We start from the raw sequence: 26,243 nt of genomic DNA, 5'->3' as shown, positions 1-26,243 counted from the left end.
GGAGGGTGGGGGAGGCTCCGCATCCTTGGCTTGCTCTCTGCAATGGACAAATACTATCAGAAACAAAAAGCATGGCATAGTTACCAGGAGCTCAGCGCTTTACAATTAATGGTACATATTTAAGTTCCTTTTAGGGGAAACCTTCTGCAATTGGGGGTAAAAAAATTTCTTGGTTTTAAAGCCTTCTGTCATTGTTGCCCACAAACAGAAGAGAAAGGCGCTTTCTTTGTCATCCGGGGGTTTATGGCAACACCTTAATATGTCCTTTTCATAGGTGAAGCAAGGCACACAAAGCAGCCGCGTGCCAATGCGTCCCCCCCGCCACCAGCAAAATAAATAAATGGAGGAACGCGGGGACGGCGGCCGTCGTAATCCCTCGGCAAAGAGGCAGCGAGGATGGTCTGGCGGGGTAAATATCGCACGTCTCCTGCCAAACCCCGCGTGGGCTATTGTCCCGCCACCCCTTTTAGATGTCATTAAGGATTTTTCGCATACAACCAAACGAGCGGAGGGGATGAACGCGCTCGCCTCTTCCCCACCAGTTGGAGAAGCCATGACGAGGCGGCTGGGAGCCGGCGCAGGAAAAACACAGGGCAAATTAGGAAGTATGTTAATTCAGTTAATATCACAGAGGGGCTGGCGGGCGGTGGGGGGGAGGTGTGTGCGCAGATTTTCCGCCCGAGGAAGGAGGTGGCAGAGAAAGAACTGGGGCATGCCAGCTCCCGTTATTGTTCTGCCTTCATCGGTAATTAGCAAGATAAGGAGGGGACGGCGTGAGGGAGGCAGCGTGGCGAGGACAAGGCAGCGCTGCACCCCACCTCATGCCCATGCGGCCATCTTACAGGCGGCGCTCGCCTCCCGCAAAATGGCCGCCGGGGCCCACACTGCCTCAGGCCCGCAGCTGGCCCATCCCAGCGGGCTCCCCTCCACCAGCCCCGAGGCAGTGGGCACCCAGGAGCAGTGGCAGCGAGTAAAGGGGGCCCCAGGAGAAAAGGAGTTGCCATGGTGGACCAGAGTGCGCTGGCGAGCGGCCATCTTAACCCGGGCCCTTCTCACGGCGCCAAGGCGCTGGGCGCGCGGCACTCACACAGCTCTCTCCCCAGCCCTCCTGGCTGGAACAATCTTGGTACACTTCTCCTTCACCAGGCAGCACACACTGCTTGGGCCCTGCCCATGACCACAGAGGCAGCCGTGCCCTTGCCATGGCTTTACTGTTGGACACGAACGGGTGTACCCCACACAGCCTGCCTCACTGTGTCCCAGTGAGTTCTGAAGGATGCCAGGCACTGGACTGGCCCTGGAAGACACAGCCTGGACAGATAGAGCATTCCGAGAGCTACAAGGCAAAATGTCACCTGTCCAGCCATCAGAGAGTGAGTTATAGGCAAATTATGCCTTTCTCCTGGCCAAAACAAAATAAATCCCAAACTAAAACTGCAGCGATATCAGTAAAGAAGACATGAGCTTCCTAAAGCTTAATTTAACACAAATTTAAAACAAGGTCAGTTATAAAATGCATGGTTACACAGACAACACAGACAAAGCTACAGATACATTTCTCACTCCATGGGAGCTTTACAGTGGGCACATCAGTGCTGCTCAGTTTTCCAAATGAGCAACAACAAACACCAACCAAGGAACCCTCATCTCTGGTCTTGGGCTGCCCTCAGGACAAGACCAGCAATTGCTGACACTAAAGCAGAATTTGGGAAGCATTTCATGTGTCTTTAGCTATGATGGGACTACTTCAGACGGTGCAATAGGCACGTTGAAAATTCGGCTTCTGCTCCAGTACTCTGTGGAGAACCAGAGGGTGATTGCAACTGCATGCAGGCAGGGCCATGTTATACATCTCAGCTAGACAGTGAAACATAAGGGATGGCAGGCTAGCTGCTCCGCTCCAGGGTTGTCTACACGGAAAACCACACCATTATAATGACAGCACTATAGGTCAACTGCTGCTGCTCCTCGCCACGCTGGTGCACATCTTCACTCTTAAACTGGCTTTCTCCAGTTTAGCTTAAACTGCTTCCAGCGTGACATCACTGGTATACAGGAGAGTCCTGCCTTCTGCTAAAGTAAATACCCACGGAGGTTGTATGAGTACAGCTCCTTGCTTTAAAATCCGCCCCCCAACCGTACGTCTGTAGCCAGACCTGCCCTTCGGCTAACCTTTCTGTACTCCGCACACTCCTGGGCTGTTCACAGTGCCCGTGAAACACTATTACACCCTGCTTCCCTTGGGTGCTAATCCTGCTTGTCAACCCAAAGGCAGAAGCAGACGGTGGCTTGGCATTTTGATTACGTTGTGATCTGTTTGAACCTTCCAGATTCTTTTGATGTCTGTGCAAATTTGAAAGGGGGAGCCTTCATCCCCCACAATGAAACTCTGCTACCGCATGGTGAACCATCTCGGGACTCCTATGTCCATAGCCACTGCTGGATTTGAAGCGGGGAGGGGAGTTGCAGCTCCTCCAGGAAGAGTCTGAATTTCAGACTAACCAGTTCTGGCCCTGAGCAGAGAACACTACAGGGACAGCGTGTTGCTCTTCAAACAAATGCATGCGTAGGGGAGTGTGCGCATGCACAGAGACACCAGATTTATACAAATAGATGCATTCATAGGAAAATGCAAATAGCATCCTCTTCCATCCCAGGCTCCCTTCGAGCTCCTGACATCCCAAGGTTTCAGAGGAGTACAACGGAGCCTCAGATCAAACATTAGCCCTGCGGGGGTTCCCTCAGGGAAGCAGCCATGCACTGGGGTCTTTTCCCCGCTTCCATGTGAGGTTTCCCGACCCGGCCTTCCGTGGGTGCTCAGTTCTGACACGCGTACGACATGCGCGCGCGCATGCAGAGCCTTGCTAAAAGGTGCTCTGGGAATTGAGCTCCACTTCCTCTTTCTCCTGAATCAATTGTCATAAACCAGCTTTTGTTTTATTTTTAACAAAGCGACAGAAATAATCTCCACTCACAGCCCTTGACACTCCCACGGCCCTGTCCTTTAACAGAACAAGGTGTCCAGGGCCCCTGAGGACATGGGCACAGGGACACAGCAGGGTAAGAAAGACAAGGAGAGGCTGCTTTCTATGTGCACGGAAATCCCCTGCTCCTCTCTTGAGCCCTTTGCTTGGCAGGCAGAGAGGTGGTGGGATGGGAAGGGGACTGGATGGTGGGCAAGGCAACTTCCAACCTCTCCAACCCAATCTCCAACTGTTCCCTCCATCCCCTACCCACTGGAGTACCCACTTTCAACCTGCATTTTACCTTGCACTCTGTTCCTCTTGCTCTTCAGTGCCAGCAAGAGGTGACTCCTGCAGCACGCTTGCAGCAATCAATGGGCTGATGTGCAACCTGTGACAGCCTGAGCTCTGCCTGCTTGTGGCAAACCCCTGTCTCCAGCATGGCCAAGGACTCATCTCTCCTCCTCCTCCTCCCATCCCACATACCCAGGTTCAGGACTCAGACACATATGGAGACATTTCTTGATGAAACCTATCAGTGGGTGAGTGGCAGCTGAGCAGGTACTGAGCAAGACGTGGGGCCAGACAGCAGCCAGGGGGGAAGGCAGCGGGTGGAGGGAACGTGCCTCGGGAGGAATACTCACAAAGGGCTGCTTTCATTAATAAAACATTCCCCCCTCGGTTGCCTTTTGATTTGGGTGTAAGAATTAACCCCATCTGCCCAACAGCACGCTACCTACCAAGTCATCTCTGCTGAGGAAGGCTGTCTGACGTGTCTGCTCAATTGCCTGGCTTCCCACTGCCTGCACTCCTTGGCAGCCCAGACCCCTCCAAACAGCTCACCAGCCTCGCTGGGTCTGCCCTATGGAAGAGATCCTCTTCCCACAACATAGATTAGACCCAGTGAAAATAGGCTTAGTGAAAAGACCATTTCACTATTAATGCCACCCCTCCACAACCCCCCCCCCCCCACAGCTTCACACTCTCTCACAACCAGAAAGATTATAACAAATCCTGGTCACCTTTTGCCCCTGCTAACTACTGCTCCAGTCTTTGCACCGCATGCCTTCTACCACGAGTAGAGAGCTGGGCACAGGGAGTACTTATATATACACACACACATCTATCTAGTCAGCACTGGAGGTGTTCAGCTGCACAACACACATCTCCCTGCACAGCATCTCGCCTTGTCACAACACCCCAACCCATCCCTCTCTGCTGTAATTGCAGCGCCTGGTCCTTGGGCATCAGCAGAAAGTTGCAGCAAATCCTACGTTGGTTAAAGCACAATCTGTCCATTCAAAATTGGTGGGGGGTTGCTTTTAAATCACTGAGACATTCCTATTCCCTTTCTGTTTAAAGTAAAACCGAGATGCAGAGATGCCTTCGAACCGACAGCCCCTTCATTTTTCCAGAGGTGTGTTTTAATGAGTGACTCGCCTTCCAAAAAGGGGCCGGCAAAGGGGAAGGACGGCAGATTCTCCACACAAATTCAATAGCTGGTAGGTTGCCATGGGCTAAAGCATTTCTTTGCACACATGAAGGGAAGGGACTCCAGAGCACTAAGGGTTTTGCCTCCCATGAGTTATAGCTCTACCCTTCAAGAGCGGAATAAATGCTTTATCCCATTGCAGCCTGTGATGTATTCTACATAGATGGATTGATTTCCCCTATTGTTCTTAATAAATCCTGGCGCATGAAGAAACTCACTGCACAGCCATTTTTTCTGCCTTGTTCTAACTTGCAGGAGTAATAAGGGTCAGATGTGACTGCAGTGGGAAGCAAAGGCCGTACGTGAGGCAGTGCTTTGTGGGATGCAGTGGGTGTGCTTGCAGGGGCTTGGTGGGTGCAGGCAACCAACTCCCTTTTCCCTGTTTATTCCCCCTTTGAGTCAAAGCTGAGGAAAAAGGGAACCATGGCTGGGTACTGCAGCACTGGTGTGGCTCTGACAGGAGCAGCTACTGCCAAGCTGAGCCTGCACAAGCCTCCCAGATCTGCACAGGGAGAGGCAAGGCTCTGGCCCTCTCTGACTTGAGCTCTCAATTGTGAGAGATAAATACATATATTGTATTTTCTGATAAATGCAGGGCTGAGCACTGCACCACTGTAGAGCCTTCCTAAACACACCCAGCTCTCCGTTTTGCCCTGTCCATCACACCTGTCCCTTCCCATGTCCCAGCTGAGAGGAGTCCACACCAACACAGAGGCTCCTCTGGCTTTTTGTTTGTTTGGGTTTTTTTTTAAATCAAAATGCCAAACCAACTCCCTCTCAATGACTCCCAACGGCACAACTCAGAGTCCCAGACTGTTGTTAAAAGGTTCTCTCCCTTCCTACCATCTTTTCTACTCACAAGGTTGACAACCACTCTCTTTTACTGCTGCAGGAGGGTGTTTGCTGGACACAGCTTTGCTGGTGTCCAGCAAGGAGGCACTGCTGGGCTCCAAGAAGCAGGTGGCTCCGCACAATCCTGCCTTGGCCACCTGCCTCCAGCTCCATCCAGGCTCCCTGGATTATCGCTGCTGGTCTTCTCTAGCAGCAGCTAACAACTGGCCCTGTTTCAAAAGCCTGGCCGGGAATTTGGCTGTTGGAGAGAGGGAGGGATCAGGTAAAAGAGCTGGTCTCCCATGCATGAGTTGGACTCAATCCTTCAGCAAGACTTCCAGGGACTCACCTCTCCTTGCTCAGGTGGAGACGTCCCAGCCCTTCCCAAGGCATCCCACTCCAGGAACTCTCAGTCACATCTGATTAAGGAAAAGAGAATTTGTCTCAATTAGAAAGAGGTTCCCATATGCGTGGACGGATGTCAAGTAATTACCGCGTGTCACTCACGTTCGGAAAAGAGACCTTAAATTTGGGGCAGTGCAAACTTGCACACACAATTACAAGTGAGTTACAGACCTTGGCATGCTCCAGAGCATACGTTGTGTGGATGCTTTCAAGCCCATCCCTCGGCTGAAATACACCCAGCCACGTAAAATACAGCCAGACACAACCCCGTTCTCTAATAAGGAAATAAAGCCGAGTGGACCTGCATTGCCAGACCCCAGACAGCAACACTGTCTCTTTAATTTTCTCCCTGGCTATCTCATCCTTTGCACAAACTCTTTCCTCCCCGTGGCTTCTTCCAGCCTGGTGGGCAAAGTGGGAAAACATCATTAGGGAGGAAAAATAATTTAGTTTGTTAATCAGTATCCAGTGGTGGGAAACAAGAAAGACAGAGAGCTGGGCTGGCGGTTAGGGCTTAGGAAGGGCCAGCACAAAGCCCACCATTCATGACATCTGGGGCTGGGATTCTCATTGAATTAAACAGACACAAAGAGCAGAGGCATTTCATGCTCTCTTCACAAGAATTATCATATCTCCCTGGCACTAGGAAACCTTCAGCACGGGAGAGGGGGAGAGAGAGAGAGAGAGGGGAAAGCGGGCAGGCTGGGTAGAAATATGGGGCAGGGTAGAAGAGGCTTTGTTCCAGGGTTGGATTTATGGATGGGATGCGGCGCGTTGCTTTGCAGGGAGAGACAGGGCCCTGGCGCGCTGGGTCTAATAAGAATCAGCAAATGTGAAACAGGGGGCCCCTGTGTACCATGAAGCAGGGAAACCCACGTTTGACAAGCCAACAGAATAACCGCTCGCGTCTCGAGGCTGTGGAAGGATGCTGACGTTCCTACGAGATGTGTCGTCTTGTGTGTGTGTCAGCGAGGAGGGGGAGAAGGGGAGAGGCGAGGAGTATAAACAAGAGACCAGGCAGCATCGTTCAGTCATGAAAATTAATTAGCTGATGTGCAAACCATGGCTGCCTCTTCCTACTGCCCTGCAAGCATTCCCCATAAAGCTATGGTGTGTGCAGAGCCTGTGACTGGGAATGACAGGGGCAGATTAGGCAGCTCCTTGGGACACAAGCCTGGCAGCAAGAAACCCACAGCCCGTGCAGAAAAGGTGAGGAGGGGATGATTAGTGTCCTTGGGGAAGGGGCAGAGCCCAGGGACCAGAAGAAAGAGAAAAGGGAGAGACCGGGCACCAAGCTGAGACCAGGAATCATGTTGCTGCAGCAGCACAAATTGGGGTGGATCTCAAAAACCAACCATTAAAAAAACAGGGGCTGGTGGACAGCAAAACCACTTAGGGTTTAGATCACAAACTCTCTGGGGCAGGACCTGTCATCTCCTGCAGGCTCACACCATGGAGGCCTGTCCTTCTTGGTCTCTGGGCATTACCAGAAGATCTACTTTAAATACTAATTGCTCCATGATCAAGACCTGTGAGCTGCTGGGAGGCTCCCTACAGCATTACCTGTGGGAAGAGGGGATAGATCTCTGACCTCACATCCCCAGGGTAATTTGACCCCGTGCACTAGTGCCACAAGCAAATATTACTACCCAGTGATGAAGATGAGCAATTCCTGACCAACTTCATATATCCCATCCCCAAGCTTTCAGATCCTACTATAATATCATGTTTATTCTTTGGCTGGAACAACCACAGAAGAATGAGGGTGCCAGGGAAAAGAAAAAAAGGGAATGAAGGGATGCAGAAAGTGATCGGTAGGGAAAAAACAGAGAAGACTCTTTGACATGGAATGTGCACAGTGAACACAACGTGCTGGAAACAAAGGGATGCAAGGAGAGAGGAGAGGCTGGGATGGGCATCTCAGCAGACATGTAGGTAAAAGTTGAAAAGGAAGCACTAATTAGCACCCAGACCATCACTTTCCATTAATAGCTTGTCACCGTTTCCTTGATGTTGCTGAGAGCAGGGAAGTTGGTATGTGTGATGCTTACCTGTCTCTATCTCATTAACAGAAGTGAGGGTGAGAACAGATGTTTATTGCCTGCATTCAGATAGACAGGCCCTTTGCTGAACTGAGAGGCAGGAGAGAGGGGGAAAGTTATGAAAGAGATGCTCATGAAACACAAGCCAAACCCAAACAATGGAAACCCAAACGCAGGACACTTGGAAACCTGTGCCGATCCAGAAACGGCCCCAGGCAGGTATCAGGTTCCAGGAATTCTGGAAACACAAAACTGCTCAGTCAAATAATTATAACCCAGGGCAAATACACTGCCAGCTGGGGAAGAGTGCTCTGGTATTGGCACAAGGTATGTGCAAGGGGTTGTGACTGCATTAGACCTGGGAAAGTAAAACAAAGGGCTGCTTACTTTCCAGACTGATTTGCTCAAGGTGTCCACTCCACTCAAAAACAGACAGCCAAGCATCTTACTGAGAGCCAGAATGGAGATGCCCACCAGTAAACAAAGGAAAAAAAGAAAACAAAAAAGTGCTATTTCAGGCAAAGATAAATGTGCTTTGCATATAATCACCTTTGGAGTAATTCTTCCAGCAGCTAAAAAAGAGATTATCCTTCCTATGTAAAACACAAAGGCCTCTCCTTTCCCTCCAACATGTGGAATGGCTCCTGACAGTGACATGGGAAAGAGGGAGTGTGCAAGGCAAGGCAAGGCAAGGCAAGGACGCCAATCAGCAAGTACCTGCGAGCTGGTAGCACACGTCTGCTGGTGCGATGACGGGAGCGTGCGCGTGTGTGCACATTCCTAGGGACACCCCCGCTTCTACCAGCACATAAATTCACCACACAAGCCAAAGGTTCCTCTAGAGCAGGAGCCCAAACCTCCTTAGGAGGGAACGAGGGAAAACCAAAGGCAAAGAAAACATCAAGGCAGGGACTGAAGGAACAAAGGCTTCCCCCCTTTCAGCTTGGAGACATCTTCTTGGCCATTTAGCTCAGATCAAGTGTAGGCTCTGTTGACTCCCCCACCTATTCAAACGAACACTTTCAATAGTCTGATAGGTCTTTTCTGCTCTACAGCTTCTCTACCCCTGTGTTTGACGTCCCCAGCCAATGCAGTTAATGCCACATGCAGAAATACTGCCCTGAAGAGCCCTCGCTTAGATTGCATGGTCAAGCACTTCAAAGTTAGGAAGTGTCCAATTTATGGCTGTCCACGCAACCTTAATTCCACCTCGCCGTGCAGCCACTCTGGACAGGAAAAGAGGGAGTGAGCTAAAAATAGGCCATGACCGTGCCGTCAGCCTCGTAAGGGCATGGGCAGGGAGAGGCTGAATTAACGTCTCATGGTCAGAATGAAATCAGGTACCCCCCGACTTGCCAGCGCCTGCTTTGGTGCCTTCAACCATGTACATTTTTAATATACAGAAATCACGTGCATTCTAAACATACAGAAAAATGCATTATTTATAGCTAATAAATAATAGATTGTTTATATAAGCAAAAAGAAAAACAATTGTAGGCAAGTGTAACAAATTCCCCTTCCTCCACCCCGCACCCATCCCTGCTTCATCCTGTGCGGGCAGAGAGATTTTCAAGCCCCAAGCCTCGGCACAGATTTCTGCCACTATGAAATACAGGACTAATGTTATCTGGCAGTGGCAGAAGGCTGCTCTCCTGGGGCCGGCAGAGAAGGGGACTGCTGGGGCTGGCAGTGCCCAGGCCAATGCACCCACATCCCCTTCACTTTTCCCTCCTGGGAAAACGGAGGAGTTTTCTCCCAGGAGAAGGGTCTGTGCTGGAAGGATATGACCTAAAGGTGGAAAGGGGTGATGGAGCTGCCTGTGAACACCCTCCCACCTTCCCTGGCTGGTCCAGAGCTCTGCAATAAAGTGGTGGGAGTCCATGGTTTCACCCTGTTCCTAATCTGTTATTATTATTCCAGGGAAACAATAAATTTTAATTTTTTTTCTGCCCCCCCAAGAGGCAAGCGAAGGGAAATCGTGATTCTGAACAATTCATAATTCAGCTAAACCTGAAAGGAATTTAAGGGACAAAGAACAGGCATTTCTCGACTCGAAGAGCTTCCCCCAGACGAATTTCAAGGGCCCACAGCAAACAATGGGAGTGTCAGAGGTTCTCAAAAAGAAAAAAAAGTTCAAGAATCTTTACAATAAAAAGTGTTAGGCAACACAGAGGTCAGAGCCAGCTCCTCCTATAATAAATAGCACGACTACCCTACATTAACTATAGGAGACATTTTAATGCAGTGCCTCAGCTTCGTGCTAATTATACTTTTTCACCATATTTTGAACCTAAGAAAAAATGTCATCAGTTAATTATAACAGATGAGGGAGTGTGAAGACTTCCTCAATAAATAATGCCTTGATATCTCATATCCAACAAGCTGCGTGCTCTGCTCTGAAGGTGCCCAGAAATATGTCCTCTCAGGAAATATATCAAGAACTGATGGTCCCATAAGCTGGCTTTGTTTCCAAGCCTTGATTTTCAGCCCAATAATTAAGTGATTTTTATGGATTGGGGAGAGTAAAGGTCGTGGGACTGCCGGAATGATGCCAGAGAGAGTAAATGTTTAAAAATAAATAAATTCCTAAATCAAAATGAGATACAAGAGACCTCAACAAATTCCCCCATGGCTGCACAGGTAAGCACACAGACACAATTTGGTTTCTGGACCCATGTCCCATCTTTCCTGCATTCGTGGCATCTCCATGGGAGTCTGGCATGCACTGAAAAAGCCTGGTTTTAATGAAACCAGGCCACTGCTGCCAGCATGCCACCCGGAGCCAGCCACCACTGTCCACCTACCCCGAGGAGGAGGAGGAGGAGGAAGGGCACCGTACCCCGGCTGCTGTGCCACCCTGGGCACTGCCCCTATTGCACCCAACCCTGCCAAGGCTGCTGGGCATCCAGGGCCTTAGGTTCCTCAACTAAACCATCTTTCTTTCAGCTCCCTTCTCCACCTAGCACCCCTCACTTCCCCCTCTGAAGAGCCGGGATTTGGCGTGGGAAAGATGTCTTTGGGCTTTTCACAAATCCAGTATCCCCTTGAACCAAAACCAATTAGCCTGGCCCAAGGTCCTGCCATTGAAGGACTGTCCCTTCTTTTCAAACCCCCGCGGGCTCAATTGCTCTAAGGAGCCTGGATGTGAATGAGCAAAGCCCGCTTAAAGTGGTACTTAAGGCCAGACCAGGGTGAAGGAAAAGAGAAAGCCTCTATAGGAACAGCAAGCTGAGTTTCCAAGAGACAGCTAACTGCCGGAGATTGTGTTCTTTTGCTCCCCCCATTTTCTTTTTTTTACCCCCACTCCTTAGCTTTCGAGGCAAACGCTCCTAACCAAACCTGAGCCCCTGAATAAATATTAGAAAACACGAAAGCCAGAACCTCGTCCTGACTCTGTGCGGGAGCCCGCCTGTGGGAAGCGTGATGGCCCGGCCTCGTATGCCAGCTCTGGTCACAAACATGTGCACTCAGAGGGACAGAGGGATGGTGAGAAGCCCAAGATGATGTTTTTCCAGTTTGGGTGCTGGCAAACATCTTTCCAAGGCGACCAGGCTTGTGGGCACGAAACACCAAAATCCCCAACCTGGACAGGGCGACTCCCTGTACCGTGTGTTGGGGAAGCCAGCATGGGCAGCCTCATGTCCATCTTATGCTGGTGGCCCCTGGTGACACCCAGAGACTCAGGGTGACTGAGGGGCTGCAGTGTGGCAGCAGCAGTGCCAGGGTGACAGGCGGTACCCACACCATGAACAGTGTGTGTGCACCACCTCGTGCCAGGCGCCTCAGTGCTGATGCCAAACCAGCACCTTCCCTCCAGCCAGACACACGAGTGTTTCCAGCAGGCAGCTGTGATCCCTCCCTGGTGGACGAGCAGCACCCATCCATGGCCGCAGGTTGGATGGACCCTCCAAGCTCCTCGGCTCTGCCCTTTCTGCGGCGGCACAGACAAAGCCAGGGCAGAGCAGCAGGTAAGGGGAGGCTCTGTCCATTTGCATTGAGGGTGCAGGGATGGCATGGGAGCCAAGAGAGACAAAAGAAATGGCTGAACCCAGCCTCAGGAGTGGAACTGGCCATTGCCAGGCAGTTCCACAAAAATGCCCATTGATGGGATTTCATCCATAACCAAGCGTGCGCGCTCACATAGCCTGGCTTCCAGGGGAGCTCCTTCCAACAGCAGAGCCTGAACAGCCCCTTCTCCACCTGACTGCGAGCCTTGGTGAGTTTGGCTTCCCCAGGTATTTGGCATAAAGCCCCTTCATCTCATGCACCAAGCCAAACCCACTGTATGGCGATCAAGTTTTAGGAAATGTGGGAGATCCTGAGCTGGAGCACGCGATCTCCCAGAGCATCATTTCCTTGGGCTGAAACCCACAAACTGTATTTTGCATTCATCCCCCAATGGCACATGCTGATTCTTCTGTTCCTGTCTCCCTCTGCCCATCCCCAGCTCTGCCTGAAGAACAAAGACATCACAACCCAGCTCCAGGAACCTCACCCATGTCTGGCCTACGCTGCATCCTATTGCTCCACCAGGAGAGTCCCACTGAGAAGAGAAAGAACCAGGAATGCCGGGACATGGACTCTCATCTCAGCACGCCCCAAAAAGACGCCTTCCCTTCTGGGTTTTGCCTCTACAGGGGCAAAGACCCATCCAAACCAACAGCTACCCTAATGGGGCAAAAAGCAAAGCCACAAAGGGAACCATGTCCAGCCAAAATCCATCCCTGGCCCAAGGACAGACCCTTGGGGACCTCCCTTCCAATATGGCACTTTAAAAAAAAGACAGAAAGCAGAGACCTGTCGGTGGGCTGCCAGGGACTCTCTAGATGCAGCGGGTATGTCACAAGCAGAGATTTGCTGAGGGGCTTCATCCACTGCCTCACCCCCGACCCACACACACATGAGCTGGGGATTCTCATCCTGCTGTGTCCCCCATCACTCACTGCCACCTCCCTTGTTAATTGAGGGGGTGCTGCCTTCACACCTCCTCGAGGCACCCATAGGTTCATGCCAACAATAGGGGCAAGAATGAAGCATTAAAGCAGCAGAAAAAATTCAACCTCAATTTCTCTCTCCTGGACATTAAAGGCCAAATCGCTCAGTCCCTGTCTCAGTCCCCTTCAGGGGAACTGCTCTGGGGTAAGTGTACCAAGTATATGGCCTGCAAAAATACCTGAAAAATCAGCTCAGGAGAGGTGATTTTCTGGAGAAAAAAAAAAAAAAAATAGTAAAACTCAAGAATGGTTTCTGACCAGCTGATTGAATAGCAAGGTGAAAAAGCTTGCATCAATCCTTTGTAAGAGTTCTCATGTAGACACGGATTTCCACACTTCCATTTTATTTCATAAAATTATATATATATATATGTATTTATATATACACACACAAAGACATTTATTATATGTGTGTATATTTTTTTTCCTCAGATCCTCTTTTTATATTTTCACCTTTTGCAATTACAAAGGCCAGGGACAGAAATACCTCCTGGGTTCTGCCAGTGCAGAACACTCCCACCAAACAGATTTTCTCTAACATGCTGGTTGAATGATTCCTCCTGAATTACATTCATTAGGAATTTGAATGTTTCTTTCCTCCATCCCCCATCAAATCATTACTCCGGAATAAATGCATTCATCAACCACCTTGCTCAGTTCCCTCCTGCTTTGTTCAGTCTAGTTTTAAAGCATCTCCACTGAAACCGTTTGCACCTGACTCGATGCTAGCGCACGAAAGGGGGAAAAAAATAAATAGGAGAAGAATTGAGCGCCACTCACAATATTGTGAAAATAATTGGAAAATTATTTCTTAAAAATAGCCAACATAATAAAGGAGGGAAAGGACTACATTCCTTCCTCCCCACCTCCGATCTCTTCCACAATTTCTGGGATTGCATCGAGTATACATATTCCAGATGGGCTGGAGAGAAGGAGGTTGGTTCTTAATGACACGTCTTTCGCTGCCTTTGGAATGAATGATTCATTCGGATCTTGCCGAGACTCGGTGCCACAGTTGAGTTACATTTCTAGAAAATCCGTATCTTTAATTCTGGCGCTGCGTGTGGGACCCAGCAAATCATGGAATTACTGCTGTAACTTCGGATTAGTAACGCTTTCTAAATGATAGTCTAATTCCAGGCCTTCATGCTTTTCAGCGTTCACACTCACACAGCCTTTTCCCTGGGAGGCTTCCTGTGGAATAAGTGCTGGCGTCTTCGTCTTTCTCTGCCCTTTTTAATTTCTCCAATGACTTCTCATTAGAATATATAATAACAGCTCCTCAGAACTTTTCTTTCTCCCGGTATAGCCAAATTCAGGCTGAGATCCTTTTTCCTTACTGTGGTTATGGCGATGCTTTGCTGGCCCTGGAAGGGTGCACAGGCAGATTTAGCTTGGCGGGCCTACGTGCCATCTGACACCATTACCCCGTGCAAGGGAAGGTGGAAAACCTGCCTGCGAGGTGCGGGGGGCTCCCACCTCTGGCCGGGGCTCGGCCCCGCGGTGCTCCCCTCTCCCTCGGCAAGGGATGCCCGCTGCGGAGGATGGGGCAGGGTACCCGCGCTCCGCCTCGCCGAGCAGTGGGAAGGCGGCAGCGCCTTTCCCAGCCCTCCCCATCTCCCGCAGCATCTCCTGGGGGGCAGAGAGCCAGCTACGAGCCCGCTGCCACAGGAAGGTTTCTCTCTGCAGCCTTCCCGGAGCTGTCACGACCCGTGTGGGTTGGCGGCAGCGCGGGGATGAGCCCTGCGGGGTGCGAGCGGCCAGCGCCGTGCGAGGGGCTGCTGGCGATGCTCGCAGCCTGCCCCAGGGTGCCGGGGGGCCCGGGGGACCCCGGTCCCGGCCAGGGGCGCTCGCCCCACGCCAGCTGGGAAAACGTGCCGGGGAGGCTCGGCGGAGAGCACGGTGCTTTGTGTCGCCATGGGAACGGAATGCAGATGTGCCAATTGCTTTTCTTTTCTTTTCTTTCTTTCTTTTTCCTCTTTTTTTTTTTTTTTTTTTTTTTTTTTTATTTGCCAGACATTGTAATACATATTATGTTTCAACTTCTGGGGCTTGCAGCGGAGGTGAGGGAGGCTTTGTGCCTTGCCAAGCGCTCGGCTCCCAAAGAAGCCTCAGGGCCGGGCGGCTGCACGCTGGAGGGGTGCACCCAGCAGCGGGACCCCTTCCCCAGGCATCCCCCCGCAGCTACGAACAAAAGCAACAGCCACCACGCAAGAAAAGTGATCACATTCTCACCAACTTGACCTTCCAAAGGGAGGCCAGGATCAAATCCAAAGCCGAAAAAAATAGAGCAGGAGAGAGAGAGAGGGAGAGAGAGGGAGAGAGAGAGAGAGGGAGGGAGAGAAGGAAAGATATCCAAAAGCTGGGGGGTTTCGTGGTCTGACCAGTAGGCTGGGACGGGGGGAAGGTTTATTTGGGGAGGGTGCTCGCTCTCTCCATCCTCCCAGAGCCGCAACACTCCGCAGCCTAGGAGTGAATTTCGACGTGCGTTTAACCGATAATTAAACCCCGGATTTATTTGGCAAAGGAAGAATTGGCGCAGGGCTCGCCTCGCTGTCCCCGTCCCTCCCGCCTGCTGCCGCGGAGCCCCGGGCTGCCCGGAGCGGCCCGACGGGGAGGTCGCGGACCCGCAGCCCTTACCTGGAGCCCCCAGGGCGGCGAGTCGGGCCGTCTCTGCACTGCCGGTCCTGGTGCGGCCGCTTCCCCTGGGCGAGCAGGTCTGGAAGTCATTTCTACTTTCGGTTATCTAGCTTTATGATGGCTCCACAACACTCATACAGCTAGATAACCAAAGACAGAAACATCCCTCCGTCGGGGATGCCGGCCATCCGTCCGTCCGTCCTTCCGTCCGTCCGCTCCAAGGTGCGGGCACGGCCGGGGCAGGGCGGCCAGGAGCTGCCACCGGGAACCACACACACATTAAAAAAAAATTTAAAAAGAAAAAAAAAAAAAAAAAAAAGAAGAAAAAAAATTAAAAAAAAAAAAAAAAGAAAAGAGAGAGAGAGAAAAAAAGATAAATAGGAAGCAGAGATGAGGAGCCGGGGCAGAGCCACGGACGCACGGCGGGCTGCCGCGGGGGCTCGGAGCCAAACCGCGCCGTACCGAGACAGGTCGGGCTGTGCCGAGCTGAGCCGAGCCGAGCCAGGCCGGGCCGGGCCGGGCAGCGCGGGGCTGGGCCGGGCTGGGCTGGGCTGCGGGGGCCGATGCGAGGCGCTCGGTGCCCAGCCCGCCGGCCCGGCCCGGCGAGCGGCACTCGCGCTCCCGCCCCGCTGCCCAACTTCTACTCCCCTCGCATGGTAATCGCCCCCTTTGGGAAGTGACGTCACGCCGCGCCCAGCCAATCCCCGAGCCCTCATTTAAATCAGCGCCCCCTTTCCCGCGCTTTCCAGCCCGGGATGGGCTGCGCGGCGGGCCGGGATGGGACGGGGCGGGCCGGCACGGCTGGGCTCGGCACCGGGCGGCACCGGGCGGCACCGGCCCCTCCGCCGCTCCTCCCGCCCTGCCCGGCCTGTGCCGGGGCTGCACCGAGGGTCGCTCGCCTCCCCTACCCCCGCCCCGCTCCCTCCCGCCCCGACGTGCCCCCGCGGCACCGCCGCTGGGCCGGGCGAGAGGCGAGCAGCACCCCTGCACAGCCCTGCACCTGCAACTGACCTCCCTTTCCCGCTCCCCGGCGCTCCCCTCTCTCCTGTTCGCCTCTTTCCCTTTCCCCTCTCTTCCTTTTCCCGCTCCCCATCCCCTCTCCCCTTCACTCTCTCCCTTTCCCTGGCCTTTCCTTTCTCCCCACCTTTTCCCTTTCCAACCATTTTCTTTTCGTATTCCCGACTCCTTCTCCCATTTTTCCCTCTCCTCAGTGTTCCATGCACCCCCCCCCCATGCAGCGTACCTCTCTCACACCTTCTCCTCCCCCAGCAATGCCCTTCCCGTCCGGCCTCCGCACCTGGGGGCAGCCCGAAAGGCAGACCCTTTCTCCGCAGCCAAACGCGGGGCCCCCCGTCCCGAAACGTGCCCCGGGAACGCACCCGCGATCCCCCACAGATCCTCTCTGCTCCCCATTTCCCCGCACTTTTAATTATTTCCCCTCCAGGTTCTGCGATTTCCTGCACAGATGCTTAACGCGATGTACGTGTAGCGGCGAATCCGGCACATACAAATAATAACAGCAACAATAATCAGACTAAAATGCCAGGAGGTAAATATGATTATCTGGGGTGCTTAACTGACCTACTCCTCGCTAAAAAAAATTTAAAAATAAAATTCTAAAAATAAAAATTGTAATCCCTCGCCGCTTCTGAACATCGCCTTTCTTTAAATCCCAGACGAGGGTAAAATGTGACCTGCTACAAAACGAAGCGATCTCGGCGGGAGCAGCCGCGGCAGAGCGCTGCCTGCCGGTCCCGCCGCCTCCGGCTCCCGGCGAGCTCCGCTCGGATTATTTATTTCTCCCTCTCTTCGCCCTCCCCCTCTCCGCCATCCCCTTAAAAAAATTTTAGAAATTAAATAAATAAAATCTACGAGCTCAATCAGGCTAAAAGCTAAAGGACGAGGGCTGCCAGCCCTTTGCGAGCCGGCGCTGCTCCCGGCGCCCAGGCGAGCCCGGCCACCGCTGCTTGGCTCCCGGGAACTGCCCGTTCCCTCCCGCCTCCTGCCTAACGAGAAACGGGCCCGGCTGTGCTCTGGCCGCCCCGACGGGGCTGGGGATGGTGGGGAGAAATATTTTCTCCGTCCCCAGCCCTTCGGTGCCTTCCCCGCGGCCCGGAGCCGCTCGGGAGGGGACTTGGCCGGCGTTTATTTTAATCTATCCTGGAGACGTGGGGGAAAAATATTGCCATGAATGGGATCTCCTTAATTTTACGGCCTTGGATTTTCTCCTAATTTATCGGTTTCGCTGTTAGGGTGGTCGCTGCTAGAATGCTGGCGGCTGGGGCGGGGGAAGTCGCCCGCCCGCCCCGCTGCCTCGGAGGGCAGCCCGGGGCTGCGGGGACGGTGGCACCGAGCGGGCACCAGGGGCTCGCCTGGCCCGGGCACCGGCCTCGCTGCACCCGTTTTAACGGGGGAGGCCCCGTTACTCACCGCGGGGAGAAGCTTGGGGCGCCGCCGACCGCTTTCCCCGCTCCCGGGGCCGCTTCGGCGGCGATGCGGCCCCGCTCCAGCCCCGCTGTCCCTGCGGCAGCGGCGAGGGGGCCCAGCCGGGCAGAGCCAGCCCCGCTAAGGCTCAGCTCTGCCCGGCCGCTGCCGCCGTGCGAGATCTCCCGCCCGCCGTGCCGAGCCCCCGGGCCGCCGTGTCGCTCAGCCGAGGATGCTGCGGGTAAACCACCGCACCCCGCCGGGCTTCTCGGGGCTGGAGGCGGTCAAAGGAGGTGATTTTCTTGGCAGAAATATATATAATATTATTTTTCTTCCCTGCTCCTTTTCGGCAGTGTTTTGCTGTGCTCGGAGCTCTCGCCTTGACCCTCTCTCTCCGTGTAGGCAGAGCCCCAGTACGTGGGAGAGAATACCATGCGCTAGGGGTATTTTTGTTTGGTTTTAGGCTTGGTTATTGTGGGATTTTTTTTTTTTTAATTCCGGTTATTTTGGGGAGATTTTTTTGTGGCGGGTAAGGGTGGTTTGGGCTTTCTTTTTGGCGCAATTTTAGCAGGATGCGTACAAAATGGCTCCTTGGCACAGCGCAAAGCACCATCGAGAAGCCTGGGGACGGATCGGCGGGGCTGCCCTGGCTCCGGAGCTCCGATGGCATCACCCGGAGCCAGCTCGCGTCCTCCTGCTCTGGGCCGCCCCCGGGGGCAGCGGGACTCTGCTCCATCTGCACGAGAGAAAAGCCCCCACGGCGGCGGGCGGCCCGACGGGACGGGGAGGGCCGGCGGTGCCGGGGCTCTGGCCATGGTGCTGCACCGGCCCGGCCCTGCGGACCGGCCGCCCCAGCCCGGGCAGGACGGCCCCGCCGCCCGCTCCCTCCTCGGGTGACCCCGGCGCCAGGCACGGCGGGCGGCCCCGCTGGCCGCACCTCGGAAGAGCCCGGCCGCACCTCGGAAGAGCGCGGTCACCAGGCCGGCCCTGAATTATTTAACGTGATCGCCCAGGAACGAGTCCGCTGCCTTCCCCTCTTCTACGTCCTGCACGTCTGACGTCACTTTTCTTTAATTAGGAGAAGTTATTTTTAGCCAACCTGGAGTAACCCCCCACGCCTCGCAGCCTCGAGCTGCATCTTCTCCTAATTGTTTTTTTGGGTTGGTTTCTCTTTTCTTTTTTTTTTTCTTTTTTTTTTTTTGGGGGGGGGGGTTGCTTCTCCCCTCACCATCGGGGCTTGGCAAAGAAGCGGCAGCTCCCGACGGGCGTGAAGGAAACGCGTGGCTTTGTTTAGTAATTAAAAGCCGCCTCTGAGCAAGCCCCGGCGCGGAAAAGGGAAAGCGGCTGCGTCTCACCCCCGGCTCCTCTTTTCTCTCCGGCCGTCGGGGCCGGGACCCAGGTGGGGACCGGCCCGGACCCTCCTCGCTTGGCGGGGCGAGGTGCTCCCCGTCCGGGGCCGGGGGTGGAGGCACGTCGAAGGGATCCGGCCAGGTGCAGACTCTCAGGCCACCTGCACTGCTATGATTCGGGTTTCCTTAAGGCTGAGGCCTAAAATGCGTTTCACTTCCAGGGTGATACAGGGGAAATAAAAAAAAAAAAAACAACAAAACAAAACACAAAAGCCAAACAACAATCCCCGAGGAATTAAGCAGTCGCGGAAAGGCAGGGAGCAAAAAGGAAGAATGAATGGGGGGAAAATAGAAAATTTTAAAAATGAGGGTAAAAAACAGAAAGAAAAATAAATTTATAAATTTATAATAAACAAGGATGAAATAAAATAAAAATGCTTTCCCCCCTTTTCTTCCTTTTTTTTTTTTTTTTTTTTTTTTTTTTTTTTTTAGCAAAGGAAATGCATACAGCAAATGAAAAACGAAAAAAAATCCACCAGAAGCCGGTGGCAGATCAGGGCACAAGCAGCGGTAGCCTCGTTGCTGCTCCTCAGGGGTAAATCCGAGCAGGGGAGCGGGACGCCCTGATGTCCTCCCCCTCATCCCTAAAATCAGGCCCTGCAGCAGCACCCGCTGCACCGGGAGGATGAACTTCCTCGGGAGCTCGGGATTTCTCCCGCGGCCTAAAGCCTGGGTGTCCCGGGAGGCTCGGCCTCATCCGGGCGTTTTGGCCGGTGCCGCTTCTCCCACCGGCGGGAGCGGAGGTTTGGGGGATACCCGGCATCCCCCGGCAGCGCTGGCCCCAGCTCCCCGCCGTCCCGTCGGGGCTCAGCCCGCCCCGGGCCCCTCTCCCGAGCTGCAGCGTGCCGGGCATCCAGGGAGAAGCTGCCGGAGCAAACGCGTCCCCGGCAGCAGAAGGCGCCGGGTGTTTCCCACTCGTGCCCCGCCAAGGGTGAGCCGGGGCCGGGCAGCGGCGCGGGGCGGTCCCGGTCCCGCGTGGTGCCGGCACCTGCAGGAGCCCAACTTCCCGGCGGGGACCGGCCCAACTTCGTATCCCCCCTTCCTCTCTCCCTGCCTCCCTCCTCCCCCTCCGGCAGCCGGTGCGTCCCCCCCGGAGGACACTGTCCCCCCGCACCCTCCCGCCTCCCGGGGCCGCCCCGCCGAGGCGGCGATGCCCGGCCGCGACACTCACTCTGCTGCCGTGCGGAGGGCAGGACGGTGGTCCCGGGAGAAGCGGGCGGCGGGGCCATTCCCCTCCCCGGGGCGGGCGGAGGGGCGGGCTGGGCTGCCCCCGGCCGAGCGGTGGCTCCCGCAGCCCCCAGCCCCGGGCGCGGGCCGGCGGGGGCGGCGGAGGCGGCTCTGCCCCGGCTCCGTGCGTCTTCCCGGCTGCTGCCGGTGCCGGCTCTGGTCGCTGGCCGGGAGCTGCCGCCGCCGGCAGGCTCTGCCCGCACTGACGTCAGCCCGGCAGCCGCCTATTCACTCCAACCATGGCGGAGAGGAGGAGGAGGAGGGAGAGGGGGAGGGGAGGAGGCGGTGGGAGGGAGGGGGAGAGGAGGAGGACGGGAGGAAGGCGGCGGTGGCGGCGGGGGCTGGTGGCTGGCAGGCTCCGCCGAGCAGAAAGCGCAGCCCCTCCGCCTCACCCCTTAATTACCCCCCGAGGATGGGGCTGCGCGGGGGAGGGGGGCCGCGTACCCCCCTTTCCCCCCGGAGAGCCCCTCTGCCTCCCGCTCCCCCGGGGCCGCCGTCGCTCACCTGGCCGCCCCACCGGGCACCCCACTCTTCCCCCGGCCCCGGGAAGCGCTTCTTCGGGGGGACAGCGGGGCCAGCTCCCCCCACACCCCGACACCCGAGTCCCCTCTTGGCGGTGCCCCACATCCCTTGAGGAACGGACCCGGTGACGGCGGACAGCGAAAGGGCTGAGGCCGCCCCTAAACCTCCTCTGGCCCGGGCAGCTCCCACCGGCCCCCGGCCGCCTTCTCGGCCCCGCACCGCTGTCCAAATGCTGAAAGGACCCGAGACTGCCCGGTCCGGCCCGACACGGCTCGGCACGGCACGGCTCGGCACGGTACGGCCCGGCGTGGCACGGCAAGGCACGGCAAGGCACGGCAAGGCACGGCCCGCCTGCGGGGCACAGGCTGCCCCCGGGCCGAGTACCCTGCCCTGGAAAAGGGGTCTCTCCTGTAGCCGTGCCGGGCCGGGCCGGGCCGTGCCGTGCCTTCCCCGACGGACAGGCCGAGCCCGGAGCCCGGGTCACCCCGACAGCCGCAGCGCGGGGCTCGGTGGCCACAGCGAGCTGGAATGGGGTGCGGGCACCGCGCTCCTCTCCCCTCGGTCTCTACCTTCCCTCTCGTCTTTACAGAATCACACACATTCTGCACCGCCAGCAGCCTCTGCTGCAAGGCTCAAAAAGCCCTCCCCAAAAACCCACAACCCCCCCACACCCCAATCCCCTCCTGGCACACCTTTACTCCGCTTCCGACCTCTCCTCTTCCTTCCTGCGTTTAACCTGGCTCCTAATTTTTATCTCCGATTCACTCCACCGATGCCCCGGAGCGGCTCTGGGGAGTCTCTCGCCGCCCCGATGAATACACAGGGATCCCCAGACAGGTTTTCTATGTAGGAAAAAATAAACCGATCGAGCCCGAGAGATCTGCAACAGCCGAACACGCCGCCTCGCCTTTACATTCGTGTTTTTAAATTCCCCCGTTATTTTCCTTTTTTGCATCTGCGAGTTGCCACGAAAGGAAATACAACCCCAAATGCCACCGCCAGCAGAAATCGGAGCTCGTTGCCAAATTCCGTAGTATTTTATTTTAAAAGCAATTAACACCATTTAAAAAAAAAAAAAAAAAAAAAAGAAAGCGCGTCTTCTCCTCTTCCCGGGGAGTGTAAGAAATCCTTTTGCTCACCCAGAGTCGAAAACCTAATGGCATTGTCGTTAAACACGAAAAGGAGAATATTAAGAAATTGCAACACTCCCTCCCGAGCGCTCCCCCCCTCCCAGTTTATTTGCCCTAATAATTAATTCACAAGAGCTTAACTTCGGTGTAACCCCGGCGGTCTTTTCATTAAAAAATCCCCGCGTTTCCTATTGAATTAGCTCTGCTCCATTGTCGCTGAAATGAAGACGCCAAACCAACTTTTACCCTGAGCATTTTCTCACCAGCCCAAAGAAAAGTCCCTCTCCTTTTTCTTTTCTCTGATTTTTTTCTTTCTTTTTTTTTCTTTCTTTTTTTTTTTTTTTTCTTCTTCTTCTTTTTTTTTTTTTTTTTTAATTCAAGCACCCAGGCGATGGACGTGTCCTGCAATTTAACTACTTTCAAATTCTTTGTTCGGGTCCCACCGGGGCTCTATTGTCACCCTATTGAGAGAGCTTATTGCCAAGTCAAGCCTGAGCGAATTGAGACACGCACGGGAGGAGCCCCGGGGGCTGGGAGCTGGATCCGTGGGGCTGCTCGGCCCGGGGGGACCCCGGCCCAGCCCCGAGGGAGCGGGCACGGAGCGGGGCAGGAGCTGCCGGCAGCCCCGGGCCGGGATCACCGGCACCGATTCCCCAGGAGCCGCAGCCTCCAAAGCAGCCCCGGCCCCGCAGAGCCCGGTGCTTGTGATGGGGCAGCCCCGGGAAGGGGCTCCCCCCGGGATCGGGCTCCTTTGAACCCTCAAAGCGTCCCCCGCAGCAGCGCCCTGGCTCAGGTACCACCGCTGCGGGCACGAGAGGGACTTACCTGGGGTGCCCGCGGTGCCGCCAGCTTCCCTCCTCCGCTGGTTCTCCCTTAATCCCGAAAAGGAGGGTCCTCCTCTGCTGTCATCCCACCCCCGACCCCTCCAGCTCGGAGCCGGCTCCCGCCTGTCTCCTGTCGCCCTCTTCAGCGCTCACTTTGGGAGCTCCGGGGCTCGCTTCCCGAGCAGGGAAAGAGCGGGATGTTGGGGTGCTTTGCTTTTCTCTTTTCCTTCCCTCTCTCCCGACTCCTCCCCAGCCTGAAAAAGGGGTTGCGAGCTGGAATAGGGGGGTACGAGCTTCACGGAAGGGTTATTTCAGGAGAAAAAGAAGCTGAAAGAGCAGTGCTGGGCACGGATTCCCACGTAAGCCCGTACGTCACCTATAAAAATTGCCCGTTTCTCCCGTTTCTTGGCTTCGGGGGGGCAGCTGAGACATCTCTACCTGTGGAGGGAGGGGGTGAAACACCGTTTAAACCGGCACCCTGTTAAAAACGTCCTGCTCCAGCTGGGAGGGGAAAGCAGAACCGCGGGATGCTGGAAAGCAGGGGCTGCCTCTCTGCATCATCACCCGCTGCCCCGTGGTGATGTTTGGCCTCCCCCTGCTCCCCCAAAACACCCATCTGGAGCCCGTCTCAGCCTCTCGATGCCGGGGAGAGAAGGAGGTTCACGGGATCCCAGGGCGATGGCACGGGAGGGCCGCGGCGGGGACAGGGGTGCACTGCGGCCATCGCTTCCCCTCCTCGCCGCGTCCTCCTCTTGTGACCAACGGCGTCTCCGCCGTGTCCCGGGGGAAGAGGAAGCCCTTGACCCTTGGCCCCAGGGGCAACGGGGTTAAACAAAGTCCCACCGCCCCATTATCCGACAGACAGCTTTGAGCTCCCGGCGGGGAGCGGGGTCTCCAAGAAGCTGGCGAGAAGTCGCAGCTCCCACCGCCGGTACCGGACCCCGACGGGGCGCACCTGGGATGGGGATGCTTCTCTGCATGACAGACAGACATAAAAACAAAAAACCTAGGGAATGAAAAAAAAAAATTAAAAAAAAAAAAAAAGACGATACACACCCCATTCCGACTTATGCATTGCAGCCAGCTCTGCTGAAACGGCGGATTTTTGAGGTTATTTCGGGTTGTTCACAGTGGTGATTTTTTTTTTTTTTTTTTTTTAAGTGGTGCCGTGCCTTGCCGAACCTTCGTGCCCACACTCAGGTGAGGCACAGGCAGCCCCGGCCCGGTCCTGCCTGCAGACAAGGCAGTGGAGCTCGTTGTCATCAACCCTCCCCAGAGCGCTGCCGCGAGAAACACTTAGAGAATTTATTTTTGCTATTTACGCTTTGGAGAGAGGATAATTTTTTTTTTTTTTTTTTTTTTGATGGGGAGGGTTTGGAATTTTTAGAATTTAATTTTTTGCGAACACGATGAAAATAAGGAAATAAAAGACGCCAAATAAGAGAAATCGGCGTTAACACAATGCATCGGAGGGGAGAACAAGTGCACCCAGGTCCTTTCCTAAAGCCACCCGGGAGCCGGGGGTCCCTAAACCGTTCTTCCCTTTACTCCAGGGCAGCTCATGGCTCCTCCACCCCGGCCAGAGCACCCGCAGTCTTGGAGCATCTCTCCCCGCCGGCTCCGCACCCCGCGCCCCGCGGAGCTCCCGCAGAAGGAGCCAGGAACCCGGAGTCGCCGGCGTGGAGGTGGCCGAGGACAGGCAGCCCCTGCGGCTCCCGGCAGGCTCAGGCAGAGCGGGTGCCTCCCGCTGCTGGGTGAAACTGGCTGAAGCACAACCGCACATCCAACCCCAAGCTGGGGGGCGGCAGGGACTTTGCGGGGCACCGAGGGGCTGTGGAACGCGTTCCGAGCCGCAGAGCCCTGCACGGCGCCCTGTGTGCGTGTTCCTCACATCCCGCACCGCTCCACGCTGGCTCTGCCTCCTCGGAGAGCGGAGGGCAGCAGCGGCCCCTCACCTGCATCCCCCCGAGCCCGCACCCCCGTGGGAGGGTGATGAGGAGCTGGAGTGGGTGGTGAGGCGCACCCGGGCCGTGGAGTTCCGCAGGGGCCGGGAGGGCCGAAGGGGAGTCCCGGTGCCCGCTGGCCCTGCCCGGTGCCGCACGGGGAGCGGGGAGCGGGACGGGACCCGAGCGGTGTCCGCGCCCCGACGGCCCCGGGGGGCCCGGCCCGGCCCGGCCCGGCCCGGCCCGCAGCGGCGGGGCCGCAGCGCCACCTGGCGGCTCGGCACGGCCCGGCCCGGCTCGGCACGGCCCGGCTCGGCACGGCAATGTGAGCGCTCTTTGGGCTGTGCCGAGAGCCACTGTCCGGCCACAACAGCTCCTGCGGCGTCCACGCAGCCTGCACGCACCTGTCCGCACCTTGGACCTCCTGTTTCCCTTCCTTGTGAACCCACATCCCATCCCTTCCGTCCCATCCCTGGCACCCTGAATCCCCCGCACCCTGCACGTGTGACCTTTCCCTGCACCCTGCATCCCATTCCTAGCACCCCACATCCACACCTTGCAATTTTACTTCCTAGCACCCTAATTCCCAGCACACTGCATCCCCTGCCGTGTGCTCTACATCTCATTCCTGCAGCTGTGGCCTTTCCCCTGCACCCTACATGTCCTTCCCTGCACCCCACATCATATTCTGCACCCCACCGTCCATTCTTTGCACCCTACATTTTGTCCTACACCGTACATCCCATTCCTTGCGCCCTATATGCCCTGCCTATCATCCCTACATCTGTGGCCTTTTCTCTCCCTGCATCCCCTATTCCTTTGACCCAACAACATTCCCAGCACCCTACATCCTACTCCTTGCACCTGTGGCCTTTTCCCTACACCCTACATCCATTCCTTGCACCCCACATCCCATTCCCATCCTCCTTGCACCCCACATCCCATTCCCGTCCTCCTACATCCATTCCTTGCACCCTACAATCCATTCCCTGCACCCTACATCCATTCCTTGCACCCCACATCCCATTCCCGTCCTCCTACACCCATTCCTTGCACTCCACATCCTATTCCTTGCACCCTACATCCTCTTCCTGCTCCCTACAGACCGTTATCCCACACCCTGTGCTCATGTTCGGCTCTCCACCCACTGCTCCATCCCCAACCTATCTGTGGGGTTTGGGGCTTTTAGGGTGACAAGCGCGGTGCGCGCTGGCCCCGCCACTCTGAGCGTCGCGGCCTGCTTGCACTCAGCCGCTTCTCGCGCCCCGCCTCCTTCTCCGGTTAAACTCACGGGCAAAAGGGGCACCGGGAGTGCGGTGAACCCCGTACCGGGACCGCACAGCCCCGGCACGGAGGGGAGGAGCAAAATAATAAGCACTAACACAGTGCTGTCAGCG

The 26,243-nt window shown here is 55.5% G+C and overlaps 1 long non-coding RNA gene across 10 annotated transcripts in view; it reads right to left on the bottom strand.

The window, feature by feature from the left end:
* The window catches only part of LOC129126473 (uncharacterized), a 43,739-nt gene extending 19,764 nt beyond the window's left edge, over positions 1-23,975 (bottom strand). Inside the window, exons 1-7 of one of the 10 annotated variants that reach the window (XR_013184171.1) lie at positions 23,960-23,975; positions 23,280-23,341; positions 22,905-23,157; positions 21,642-22,102; positions 15,368-15,622; positions 13,594-14,094; positions 5,636-5,705 (exon numbers count right to left, since the gene is read on the bottom strand). This is a non-coding gene — a long non-coding RNA (uncharacterized LOC129126473). The other 9 variants (XR_013184172.1, XR_013184174.1, XR_013184169.1 and 6 more) reach the window with 9 other exon arrangements.
* Positions 23,976-26,243: the final 2,268 nt, after the last annotated feature.

This window comes from Agelaius phoeniceus, chromosome 13 (assembly GCF_051311805.1).
Source record: "Agelaius phoeniceus isolate bAgePho1 chromosome 13, bAgePho1.hap1, whole genome shotgun sequence".
In the NCBI taxonomy this organism is placed as follows: domain Eukaryota; kingdom Metazoa; phylum Chordata; class Aves; order Passeriformes; family Icteridae; genus Agelaius; species Agelaius phoeniceus.
Note: the sequence above shows the minus strand (reverse complement) of the source record. Positions and strands in the feature narration are given on the sequence as shown.